The following is a 13,365-nucleotide window of genomic DNA, read 5'->3' as shown; positions in this document are numbered from 1 at the left end:
GAAGCATACTGGTTTACTGCAAACTCTGACTCTCTGGACTTCTTTCCCACCTTTTGGAAGTGTCAAGATGATTCTCTTTCCTTGGCAGACACCTATATCCATAGAAAAGAAGCACATCTACTGCATCTTTTCCCTGTAGTCCATGTGGACTTCCTGCTTCCAGGTAACCTCTCTGAATTTAATGGGTTTTCCAGGACTCCTATATTGATGACCTATTCTCAGGGTAGGTCATCAATATCTGATTGGCGGCGGTTGGACACCCCACACCCCCTCCGATCAGCTGTTTGAAGAAACTCCTGCACTTTGGTGAGTGCTGTGGCCTCCTCATTGGACACCAAGCACAACGCCGTACATTGGATATCTGCTGTGTTTGGTATTGCAGCCCAGACCGATTCACTTGAATGGGGCTAAACTTCAAGTAGGCCACGTGACCCATGAACGTGACATCACTGACCTAGAATGAGGCTGCAGCCCTCACGGGGGCCTCTTCAAACAGTTGATTGGCAGGGGCGCCGGGAGTAAGACCCCCACTAACCAGAACATATAAATTGGACATGTCGAAATCCAGCTGCCTGATCCTTTTCCCACCTGACATCTACAGTCAGGGGAGAGTGAGGAAGTCCGCGGGCAAATTAGACGGTCAGCCTGTCCCACCAAAATCGTTGGGTTTGCCAGTAATTCATCTGATATGGCCAGCTGAAGGAGGAAAAGTGGTTTCATGAAGTGGAATCGAAAGTTAAGATATAGCTAGAATGTTACATCAGCTTATCAAATTGCACGAGAGGCTATACAGGTAATGCTTGCTTGATTCCTGATTTACATGGTGGACTGGCTGCAACATCCAAAATGAAGATCAGCAGAAGTTACAACACCCCGTCCAATTACATCTGTCTATAACGCTGTCTGTATCTCACTGCAGGCCTCTGTACCAAGTTGCTGGACTATATTTACGGTCTCCAGCAGCCTATAGGAAGAACTGAAGGGACAGCATACCCCACAGCCGGGTAGTATTGTTTGATGTTGGGGTAGGGTTGGGGGGGAGGAGATAATTTTTCAATATTCACTTATTTTGTTGACATTTTTTAAATCAAAACCATCAGTGCACTGAATAAAAGAGTAGTGGCACCTGTCCAATATAAAGGACTTTCTCTCCCTTTATGATCCACACTTGGTTTGGGCTTAAAAATCATCAGCAAAATTCCTGGAAAAAAACTGAATGTGGAAACCCAGCTTTAGGAGGTGCCTCTGCAATTGTAAACAAACATTTGAGGCCCATTGGGTTGGGCACCCATTCACTTGTGTTTGGTCAACCTGTGCCAAACCCCTAGCTACACCTCTGATCCCTACTATCATCAATTATCATCATCAATTGTTAAATCTTGGAGATCCCCTTAACAATGGAGAACCCTTAACTATAAATAACTATTTTTGACAAAATCCCTTAGTTCAGCGCGCCTTTTGTTTCCTGCTCCTCAAGCAAGGTTGGTTCTACATGGCTGTTCCGGCGTCCTGAGAGGCTTGTCCGGCACACAAGCCCAGCAGGGTGGGAGGACATCTGCCTTTATCTAGTGTTTTGCCTAGGATGCACAACGCCATGTGGTAAGGTGCTACTACCCTTATCTTTCACTCTGCACGCTGAAAAAAAGGAGGACACCACACCCCGAAAAGGAGGACATCGTATTGGGGACAGAAGAATATTATAACAGATGTATAATAAATAACTTATACCAGCTGATATATAATAAATTACAGAAGATACGAAGGCGAGAATGGTATAGGGTGGTAACTAGTAGTAACTAGACAGGACCTGGGCTGGGTCTGGGTGGGCTGGGCACAAAGGGCTGGCTAGTTTGGATAAATTGAAAAAGCCACTGAATCAACTTGGAAAGTTGGATGGAACTTGGAAGTGGCTGGCAGTCGCAGACAGTGGCAAACTGGCAAGCAAGACAGACAAGTGCAAGCCCGCTTGCTCTGGCTGGCTGTGGCTGGGCTCAGTGGGCTGCCTACAGATTCTGATGGATGTCTGGCTTAGTCGAGGGTCGGCTGAGGGCTGCTGGCTGCTGCTGGGCCTGGCTGTCTCTGGCTTTTTCTGGGCACGTCACTTGCCTAAAGAAGGTAAGGCACCTGGATGTCAAGCAGGACCCTATGGCTGGCATGTATATTATAGGGGCAGCTGTGGCTGGACTGGGTCATGCGGGCACCTGTGTTGGCATGTATATTACAAGGATTCTACAGTCAGACCAGGCCATAGACAACCCTGACCAGAGGAGCTTGCACTCTGTGGCAGTCAGTGGACACTGCACTGTCTGTCATGTGTGATTTCAATTTTTTTGTAATGGGAGGGAAAAAGAAAGTCGTGGAAGTGAAACCGCATCATGACTGACATCCCCAGACACAAGTACAGGTGAAACTCGAAAAATTTGAATATCGTGCAAAAGTCCATTTATTTCAGTAATGCAAATGAAAAGGAATTGCATTAATGCAGCTTAAAATTGGAATTTTGTGAAAAGGTTCAATATTCTAGGCTCAAAGTGTCACCCTCTAGTCAGCTAATTAATCCATACCCCCTGAGCAAAGGGGACCTGAGATTGTGAGTTTGGGGTTTCATAAGCTGTAAGCCATAATCATCCAAATTATACCAAATAAGGGCTTGAAATATCTCGCTTTGCCTGTAATGAGTCTATCTCATAGGTTAGTTTCACCTTTTAAATAGGATTAATTAAATAAATGAACTTTGCACGATATTCAAATTTTTCGAGTTTCACCTGTAGCTGCGTTACCTGACACCTGTCAGCAGCAGATCCTCCTGCATTTATATGACCATTTATATGACCACCTAGGCACTGACTAGCAGAATGAGCTGCTAGTCAGCCGTAATGGGCGCTTTATCAGTGCAGACACTCCACCTAAGGCCTCCTGCACACGACCGTATGGCTTTTTCAGTGTTTTGCGGTCCGTTTTTCACGGATCCGTTGTTCCGTTTTTTGTTTCCGTTGTGTTTCCGTTTCTGTTCCGTTTTTCCGTATGGCATATACAGTATACAGTAATTACATAGATAAAATTGGGCTGGGCATAACATTTTCAATAGATGGTTCCGCAAAAAACAGAACGGAAACGGAAGACATACGGTTGCATTTCCGTATGTGTTCCTTTTTTTGCGGACCCATTGACTTGAATGGAGCCACGGAACGTGATTTGTGGGCAATAATAGGACATGTTCTATCTTTAAACGGAACGGAAAAAATGGAAATACGGAAAAGGAATGCATACGGAGTACATTCCTTTTTTTTGCGGAACCATTGAAATGAATGGTTCCGTATACGGAACGCAAAAAACAGCCAGTAAATGGGGGGAAAAAACGGTCGTGTGCAGGAGGCCTAAGGGTGGGTTCACACTAGCGTTAGGGATTCCATTATGGCTTTCCGTTATAGCAGGGTTATAACGGAATATAACGGAATCCATAGGATGGAATGCAAAATGAACGTCTTTAAAAGGCATTCCGTTTGCTCTACTTCCTAATAGAAGTCTATGGGAAAACATAACGGATCCGTCTGGGTCCCGGTATGCAAGACTGAAAACAAAGTCCTGTCGACAGGATAACGGGACCCAGACGGATCCGTTTTGATTCCCATAGACTTCTGTTAGGACGGAGAGCAAACGGAATGCCTTTTAAAGTCTATGGGCAGCAAAACGGATCCGCCCTTCCGTCTTATGGATTCCGTTATGTTCCGTTATAACCCTGTTGGATTGACAGCAGGGAATTAGCCCAATAAACCCAAGAAGGAGTGAGCCTGGTCTGCCATTACCAATGTATGACACAGAAGAATTATGTCCCCCCTTTAGTATTGCCTCTTTCACAGTATTTATTAACGCCTTTTAGCAGTCCCCCTTCACAGATGACCAGTACGAGTACCTCAGTCCACGCAGCACTCCTCAGAGTCTGTTCCCGACTTGTTCCCACGCCTGCACAAACCAGAATTGACTGGCGTGATGCAGGCAGCGCTGCCGGACGTGTGACGTCAGTGCGCTGTGTGAGTGTGTGATCCGGATGTGACAGGCCTGACTATTGGTTGGGGATACTTAAAGTGCCCGTACCCGCCGATAACCACAAAAAAGGAGGACTTCTGGCTGTTCGTCCGGGTCTTGTGCCAAGAGTCAAAAAAACGGACTGTCTGGCCTAAAACCGGATGTCTGGCCACCCTAGAGTGCCCCCTCTATTTCTCTTTTAGAAATGGATCTCAGCCATTTACCTACTATGACATCACAAGTGGGTTTCTAGTCAGGTGAGCTGCTATGACATCACAAGTGGGTTTCTAGTGAGGTGAGCTGCTATGACATCACAAGTGGGTTTCTAGTCAGGTGAACTGCTATGACATCACAAGTGGGTTTCTAGTCAGGTGAGCTGCTATGACATCACAAGTGGGTTTATAGTCAGGTAAGCTGCTATGACATCACAAGTGGGTTTATAGTCAGGTGAGCTGCTATGACATCACAAGTGGGTTTATAGTCAGGTGAGCTGCTATGACATCACATGTGGATTTCAGTCAGATGAGCTGCTATGACATCACAAGTGGGTTTCAGTCAGGTGAGCTGCTATGACATCACATGTGGGTTTATAGTCAGGTGAGCTGCTATGACATCACAAGTGGGTTTATAGTCAGGTGAGCTGCTATGACATCACAAGTGGGTTTCTAGGCAGGTGAGCTACTATGACATCACACAAGTGGATTTCAGTCAGGTGAGCTACTATGACATCACAAGTGGGTTTCAGTCAGGTGAGCTGCTATGACATCACAAGTGGATTTCAGTCAGGTGAGCTGCTATGACATCACAAGTGGGTTTATAGTCAGGTGAGCTGCTATCACATCACAAGTGGGTTTTAGTCAGGTGAGCTCTATGACATCACAAGTGGGTTTCAGTCAGGTGAGCTACTGTGACATCACAAGTGGGTTTCAGTCAGGTGAGCTGCTATCACATCACAAGTGGGTTTCAGTCAGGTGAGCTGCTGTGACATCACAAGTGGATTTCAGTCAGGTGAGCTGTTATGACATCACAAGTGGGTTTCAGTCAGGTGAGCTGCTATGACATCACAAGTGGGTTTCAGTCAGGTGAGCTGCTATGGCATCACAAGTGGGTTTCAGTCAGGTGAGCTGCTATGACATCACAAGTGGGTTTCAGTCAGGTGAGCTACTGCCATCGTGCAAGATGCTGTAACATCAAAGAAGGTTGAAGTCATCTAAACTCCGTTGACGTCCCAAGTGGGTTTTGTGCAGATAAGTGTAGTGTACGGGAGAGTAATACCCCGTCACTACAGAAGGGTCACTTGGGTACTGTCGTTCCCCCTGTATTTATGGGGAGGTTGGTATAAAATATCTTGTTAATGTAATGCTATGTACTTCCTGTTACTGTGAAATGTGCATGTGCAGGCCGGCTAGGGTGTCATTCCAGCTCTGAGTCACTAGAGGGAGCTAGGGAACCCTAGTTTATATAAGGCCCAGTCAGGAAGTAGTAAGCAGGCAGACAGTGGGAAAAGGAGTCAGAGATGATCCTGTGTCTGAGTCAAGGCCAGGCTATGGGCCTGTGAGAGTAGAGCAGGCCTGAAGCCTGCCGACTAGGAGAGGGTAGTAAGCCCTGTAACCGGGTTCCGGATCCAAGGAAAAGGTTCCCCTCCTGAGTCATCATCCGTTTTAGCGGAAACATCATAAGCAACCAGCCGGGACACAGAATACAACAGAGGCCAATCTGATAAAGCAAGAGGTACTCAAGATAACAGAGGAGGTACTAGATAAGGACAGCTTCAAGGATACGCCAGAGATAGGGCATTAGACCTTGGAGAATAAGTCACATGTTTCAGGACCAGTCAGGAATAGTGTGCAAGCCGCCTGTACTGCATCTCCTGTAATTAACACTCTGTAAAGAACATTGCTATAACCGGCCAGTCTGTACGTCTAAGAACCAACTGTATTCAAATAGAAACCAACTGTCTTCCATGGAACTGCGCTTCCAACTGCGTCCATGTATGATTATCACTGACATTCAGTAAAGTTCCAGTTTTGGTTGGCTATCCTGTGGTTGCTTCATTCTTTTACATTACTATATACGGCGTGTCACCGTTTAATTGACACTGGCGTCACGAACATTAAATACCTGCCTGTTCCAGTATTTGCCCTGATTGAAGACGACAGTGGATCCCAGGTTAGTGGGTTAATCTGCACTACAAAGCCCAGCATACACTACTGACCCCCTGGGACACTGCATAAGCAGCTCTGACATCATTTTCACTAGGTAAGCTGCTGTGACATCACACATGACTTTTCATTAGGTAAGCTGCTGTGACATCACAACTAGTTTTTGTCAGGTAAGATACTGTAATAAGAGTATTTCAGTTCAGAGGTGGCCATCAAATTAGCAATCAAACACTTTTTTCTTGCACAGGAGACATCACTTGGTGTCCGCCTCTGGCTTTAGGGTCCATTCATACGTCCGCAAAACACGGACACTGGCAATGTGCATTCCGCAATTTGCAGACCGCACATCGCTGGCACTATAATAGAAAATGCCTAATCTTGTCCACAATTGCAGACAAGAATAGGACATGTTATATTTTTTTGCGGAAACTGAAGCACGGATGCGGAAGTGCGGATCCACGAATGTGGATGCGGATCCGCAAATACGGATGCGGACAGCACATTCCGGCCCTATTGAAAATGAATGGGTCTGCACCCCATTCCGCAAAATTGCGGAACGGATGCGGACCCATTTTGCGGACGTGTGAATGGACCCTTAGGCTCCATTCACACGTCCGTGGTGTGTTGCGGACCCGCAAATTGCGGATCCACAACACACCTGCCCTGACCCCTATAGAAATGCCTATTCTTATCCGCAGCTGCGGACAAGAATAGGACATGTTCTATCTTTTGCGGAGCTGCGGACCCGAAGATCAGGGCCGCGCTCCGCAATTGCGGATGCAGACAGCACACTGTGTGCTATCCGCATCCATTCCGTCCCCATAGAGAATGAATGGGTCAGCACCCATATTGCGGCCCTGTGAATGGACCCTAAAGGTTTTTTTTCAAGGGCACAATATTAATGACCTATCCTCAGGGTAGGTCATCGATAACAGATTGCGGGGGTCTGACACCCGCCCCCCCCCTCCCCCCCCTGCTTATAGCCTGTTTGAAGAAGCCGCTGTGGTCCGGTGAGAGCTGCGGCCTCCACACAGCAGACCAGGCACAGTTCCATGCGTTGTACAACGGCTGTGCTTGGTATTGCAGCCCAGGCCCAGTCGCCATGTGACCGAAGAATATGACATCACTGGCCTAGGAAGAGGCTGTTACGCTCACCAGAGCGCCATAGCCTCTTCCAACGGCTGATTGGTGAGGGTGTGAGGTGTCAGACCCCCTCAGATCAGATATTGATGACCTATCGTTAGGGTGGGTCATCAATATTATACTCGTGAAAAATGCCTTTAAAATGTCAGATTCGCATGTTGTTGGGAGACGCCTGCCTCTATCTGGACAGTACTATGGAGTGCCGGCCTTTTATTTTGTATCTATTGTTGTCACGTTGTCTACTGGCATGAACCCAGCACAGTCATTATATGGCTGCTCAAGACCACATGAACAACGTTTTGTTACGAATTGTGACTCTTTGGATTTTGGCTTATGTGCCAGTAGGGAACTTGTACAAAAGCGCACGTCTGCGGTAAGCAGCTCACTTCCTATATGAAGGAAGATATATAGAGCAGCTAGCCATCAAATATACCGAATAAGAGTTACACGGCTGCTTTCTTCCAGGTACAGCACCACCCCTGTCCATAGGTCGTGTCTGGTATTGCAAGCTGAGCTGCAGTGCCACATACCGGCTGTGAACGGACGGGGCACTGTATTTAAAAGAAAATCGGACATGTGTTCCTAATCCGGGACATCCCCTTTCACTGCAATCACTCGTGATAACGAAAAAAATGAATAAGAAACATGGAAGAAAAGATCAAAGTCCACCAGTAACGCGCTGTATGTGCTCTGGTGACAGTCAGTACATGGCACATGACTATGATCAATAAAAATGGTCACTATCTCCAGGACGATCAGTAAATGACACTGACAATAGCCTAGCCCACTACTCTCCTCATCCGGCAGGGAGGACCACCATCAGATCTGTAGGAGTTTTCAAATTATTTGGAGGCGATTCGGAACATTGTCCCATGTACAGCGAACATCAATTCTCTGCTGCTTTCTTTTCTTATCTCTATGTAGCAGAGCTGATCTATGTAGCAGAGCTGAATTGGACATTCATCTGTTCATTTTGTGCACCCGGCGATGAGGGATCCACCGGTAAAATAATTGGCAATCAGTCATACGATCTTCTAAAAAGGGTATTACAGGACTCGGCAGATGATGACTTTCAGGAGATATTTCCCTCCGAACTGCAATAGGCAGATCATAGCGATGTTATAGTTACTTCTGCCCAACTCCTCCATTCATCTGCCAGGCGTGCCAGGCACTGGGTTGTGAGCACTGGGGCAGAGGGCACTTACTAGATCAGTAACTTCTTTATGCAGAGATGTGTTTTGCATGAGCTAAGCCAGGAAACTAGGATGAATGCAGCATGATGATGGCTGCTCTCCTGTAAAAGCCACAGAGAAAAAAAAAAAAAAATTCTGCCAGATTACAAACTCATCGCAGCTATATCGGTATGTGGAAAAGTTACATTTAAAGGGTTTTCCAGGATTTTTATTTTTTTTGTACTGATGACCTATCCTCTGGATAGGTCATCAGTATGTGATCGGTGTAGGGTTGCCACCTTTCCCAACAAAAAATACCTGCCAAATTAAGCCATAAGTTAATGTGGCTCCCAGGATTAATAATGCCCCCATTGGTTCCCCTAAGTAATATGAATGGCCTTATTAGTGCCCCTAGAATTAATAATGCCCTCATTAGTGCTCCTCATTAATATTAATGCCCCCATTAGTGCCCCTCAGAATTAATAATGCGCCTATTAGTGCCCCTCATTAAGATTAATGCCCCAATTAGTGCCCCCCAGAATTAATACTGCCCCCGTTAGCACCCCCAGAATTAATAGTGCCCCTATTAGTGCCCATCAGTGATATTAATGCCTCAATTACCGACCCCCAGAATGAATAATGCCCCCATTAGCACCCCCAGAATTAATAGTGCCCCATTAGTGACCATCAGTGATATTAATGCCTCAATTACCGACCCCCAGAATGAATAATGCCCCTATTAACACCCCCAGAATTAATAGTGCCCCCAATAATAGTAATGCCCCATTAGTTCACCCACAGAATTAATGCCCTCCTTCTTTTCTTGGGCAAAAAAAAAAAAAAAGTACTCACCTTCTCCATTTGATCACGATGCTGTGAACACTCGCCGCTCACTGGAAGCTCGGCACAGGACCTGCGCTCCAGCGTGATGACATTTCACAGGTCCTGAGCTTCCAGTGAGCAGTGAGTGTTCACAGCGTCGTGATCAAATGGAGAAGGTGAGTACTTTTTTTTTTTCAACACAAGTTGGGGAAGGGGGGCGGGAGTTAAAGGCTGTACTAATGAGTGCTACACAATGGAAGCGCTCATTAGTAACAGTCAGGGGCGTAGCTAAAGGCTCATGGGCCCTGGTGCGAGAGTTCAGCTTGGGCCCCCATTCCCTCAGTGCTTTGTGGCCAGGAGCAGGGAAGCACATAGGCTTCGTGCTCTCTGAGGTAATAATTGAAACAGCACTGCTCCCATGTCAAATTCTTGACCTAATCCCTTTCCTTCAGCCAGAAGTGTAAGGCCCCTTTCACACAAGCGAGTTTTCCGCGCGGGTGCAATGCGTGACGTGAACGCATAGCACCTGCACTGAATCCTGACCCATTCATTTCAATGGGTCTGTGTACATGAGCGTTGTTTTTCACGCATCAGTTCTGCGTTGCGTGAAAATCGCAGCATGTTCTATATTCAGCGTTTTTCACGCAGCCCTGGCCCCATAGAAGTGAATGGGGCTGCGTGAAAAACGCATTGCATCCGCAAGCAAGTGCAGGTGCGATGCGTTTTTCACTGATGGTTGCTAAGAGATGTTGTTTGTAAACCTTCAGTTTTTTATCACGCGTGTGAAAAACGCATCAATACGCATTGCACCCGCGCGGAAAAAACTGAACAACTAAACGCAATCGCAGACAAAACTGACTGAACTTGCTTGCAAAATAGTGCGAGTTTCACTGAACGCACTCTGAACGCATCCGGACCTAATCCGTCACGCCTGTGTGAAACCAGCCTAACTTGACCAGCATGCACTTTCTATAATACCGGTGTCTTCCTATGTGGCCCAAGGATCTTTGGGCCCCTCAGGCTCCTGGGCCCGGTAGCGATTGCTGCCTCTGCACCCCCTAGAGCTATGCCCCTGGTAACAGTCCATTATTCTTATTTATTAACTATTATTGCTGGTAGAAAAAAATTACCGGCAGTGCCACTAAAATACCAGCTTGAACGGTGAGTTACCTGCCGAGTGGCAACCCTACATCGGTGGTGGTCCGACACCCGGGACCAATCAGTTGTTTAGAAAAGGCAGTGACGCTCCTGTGCCTTCTCTGTGCTTACCGTACATTGGACAGCAGCTGTGCTTGGTATTGCACTGAGCCCGATTCACTTGGATGTGGCTGAGCTGTGCCTAGGCCACGTGACAGGTGAATGTGTCATCACTCGGCCTAGGAAAACCAGAGATAAGGCCGCAGGGTCCACAGGAGTGCAGGTGCCTTCTCAAACAGCTGATCGGCAAGGGTCCCGGATGTCGGATCCCCACTGATCAGATACTGATGACCTATCCAGAAAATCTTGGAAAACCCCTTTAAATATTATTTATTCTTATATTCGATTTATTAAATATTATTTTTATTAATCACCAGCACCTCCGAAGATTTCTAACGATGTTAGACTGATGACAGGTCACACATCAATAGGCATATTGTAATTCTTGAGTATTCTGTGATACTGCGCCCTCTTGTGGTTACTTTAGGAAACTACTGGTGAACACAAGCATATACAGTACATGTTCCCCACCCATCAATATATAAAATAGCTGATCACAGTAAATCTCTATTTTTCTATTAGGAACTGATACATTTTTCTCTTTTCCATGATCAGATTGGTGCAAGAAAAATTGCACCCCGTCTTAGCGGGTTTTCCTACAAAAAATGTATTACTATGCATTGGGTATGGCATTTAAAATAAAATATTCTTGCAATATGCATGCAATAAAAATATTGTTCTTGTTTATGTGCCTTACATGTTTTTTTTTTTCCCTCTGGTAACACCCTCTGCATTCAGAGGTGGACTATCATAATATCATCCCTGTGATCTCATAGAGAAGCAGGTGAAGTGGTCAAGGCACCGTTCATTCATTCATCACTACTTCTAAATTCATAGAAATATATAGACAGCGGAGGAGGATATTGTGGGGGTGTTATACATCATGTGCATCTCTAAGGGCTATATGTGAAGGACTATTTTCTATGCAGGGGAGGAAGGGGTTAACAAGAGCTAATAACAATGCTTCCTGGGAGATGTAGGCGCTTGATGATCTGATGTCCACACACAGAAGGGGAAGAAAGTCCTCCAGATGAGCAGATAAGTAAGTAAAAAAGAGTTTAATATTTGTGGGTTAACCAGGGGCGGATTGACCTTACAGGGAAATTTCCCGGTGGGCCGATGCCCAGGTGGCTGCCCAAGCCCACATCTCAGCCGCTATGCGCTTCCTGTCCCAGCCTGGTGGTCATGCGACCGCCGGGGCGGGAGAGTGCAGGAGCTGTCGGGTCTTTCACAGACCACGATCAGCCCTGCACTGAAGCTGTCAAGCATTGTTTTCTTCTGGGGGGTATATTTCCCCTGTAACTGGGGCTACTATGTCAGCGCCAGTTACAGGAGAAATCAATAGTAAAAAAAAAAAATGAATATAAAAATATAAAAAATAGGAAACAATAAATAAAATAGACATTTTTGGTATTGCTGCATCCGTGACGGCCGGCTCTAGAAATGTATCACATGATTCACCCTGTCCAATAAACACCATAAAAAATTAAAAAAATGTGTACATCACAAAAAGTGTAACACCAAGTGATCAAAAAAAGCGTATGTCCCACAAAATGGCACCAATAAAGCAGTCACCTCATTCTGCAAAAAATGAGCCCCTGCATAAGAAAATAGCTAAAAATAAATATAGCTCTCAGAACATGGAGACAATAAAACATATTTTTTTGTTTCAAAACTGCTATTTTTGTGTTAATGTGAAAAAAAAGTAGACATATTAAATATTGCCACGTCCTTAACAACCAGCTCTATAAAAATATCACATGACCCACATGCTGTAAAAAAAAAAAATAGTAACAGTGCCACAAAAAAGCCATTTTTTGTCACCTTACATCACAAAAAGTGTAATAGCAAGTGATCAAAAAGTCATATGCACCCCATGCCAATCAAACAGTCATCTCATCCCACAAAAAATGAGATCCTACTTAAGTCAATCGCCCAAAAAATAAAAAAAACTATGACACTCATACTATGGAGACACTAAAACATGATTTTCTTTTTGTTTCAAAAATGATATTATTGTGTAAAACTTAAATAAAAAAGTATACATATTAGGTATCGCCGCATCCGTTAGTACCCTCTCTATAAAAATAAACCACATGACCTAACCCCTTAGGTTAACACCGAAAAAAAAGTAAAACAAAAACGGTGTCAAAAGCCATTTTTTGTCAGCTTACATCACAAAAAGTGTAATAGCAAGCAATCAAAAAGTCATATGCACCACAAAATAGTGCCAATCAAATCATCTCATCCCACAAAAAATGATAATCTACCTAAGACAATCTCCAAAAATAAAACAACTATGACTCTCAGACTATGGAGACACTAAAACATGATATTATTATGTAAAACTTAAATAAATAAAGTATACATATTAGGTATTGTCACATCCGTAATGACCGGCTTTATAAAAATATCACATAACCTAACCCCTCAAGTGAACACTGTAAAAAAATAAAAATAAAAATAAAATGTGCTTAAAAAAACACTTTTTTTTTGTCACCTTACATTACTAAAAGTGCAATACCAAGCAATCAAAAAGGCGTATGCCCCCCAAAATAGTACCAATCTAACAGCCACCCGCACAAAATTAGCCCTTACCTAAGAAAATCACCCTTTTCTACTGGACCCTGTCATGTGGCCATACAGCAGTTTACGACCACATATGGGGTGTTTCTGTAAACTACAGAATTAGGGCAATAAATATAGATTTTTGTTTGGCTGTAACTTTTGCTTTGTTACTGGAAAAAATTGATTAAAATGGAAACTTTGCCAAAATATAGAAA

This window comes from Bufo gargarizans, chromosome 9, assembly GCF_014858855.1.
Source record: "Bufo gargarizans isolate SCDJY-AF-19 chromosome 9, ASM1485885v1, whole genome shotgun sequence".
In the NCBI taxonomy this organism is placed as follows: domain Eukaryota; kingdom Metazoa; phylum Chordata; class Amphibia; order Anura; family Bufonidae; genus Bufo; species Bufo gargarizans.
Note: the sequence above shows the minus strand (reverse complement) of the source record.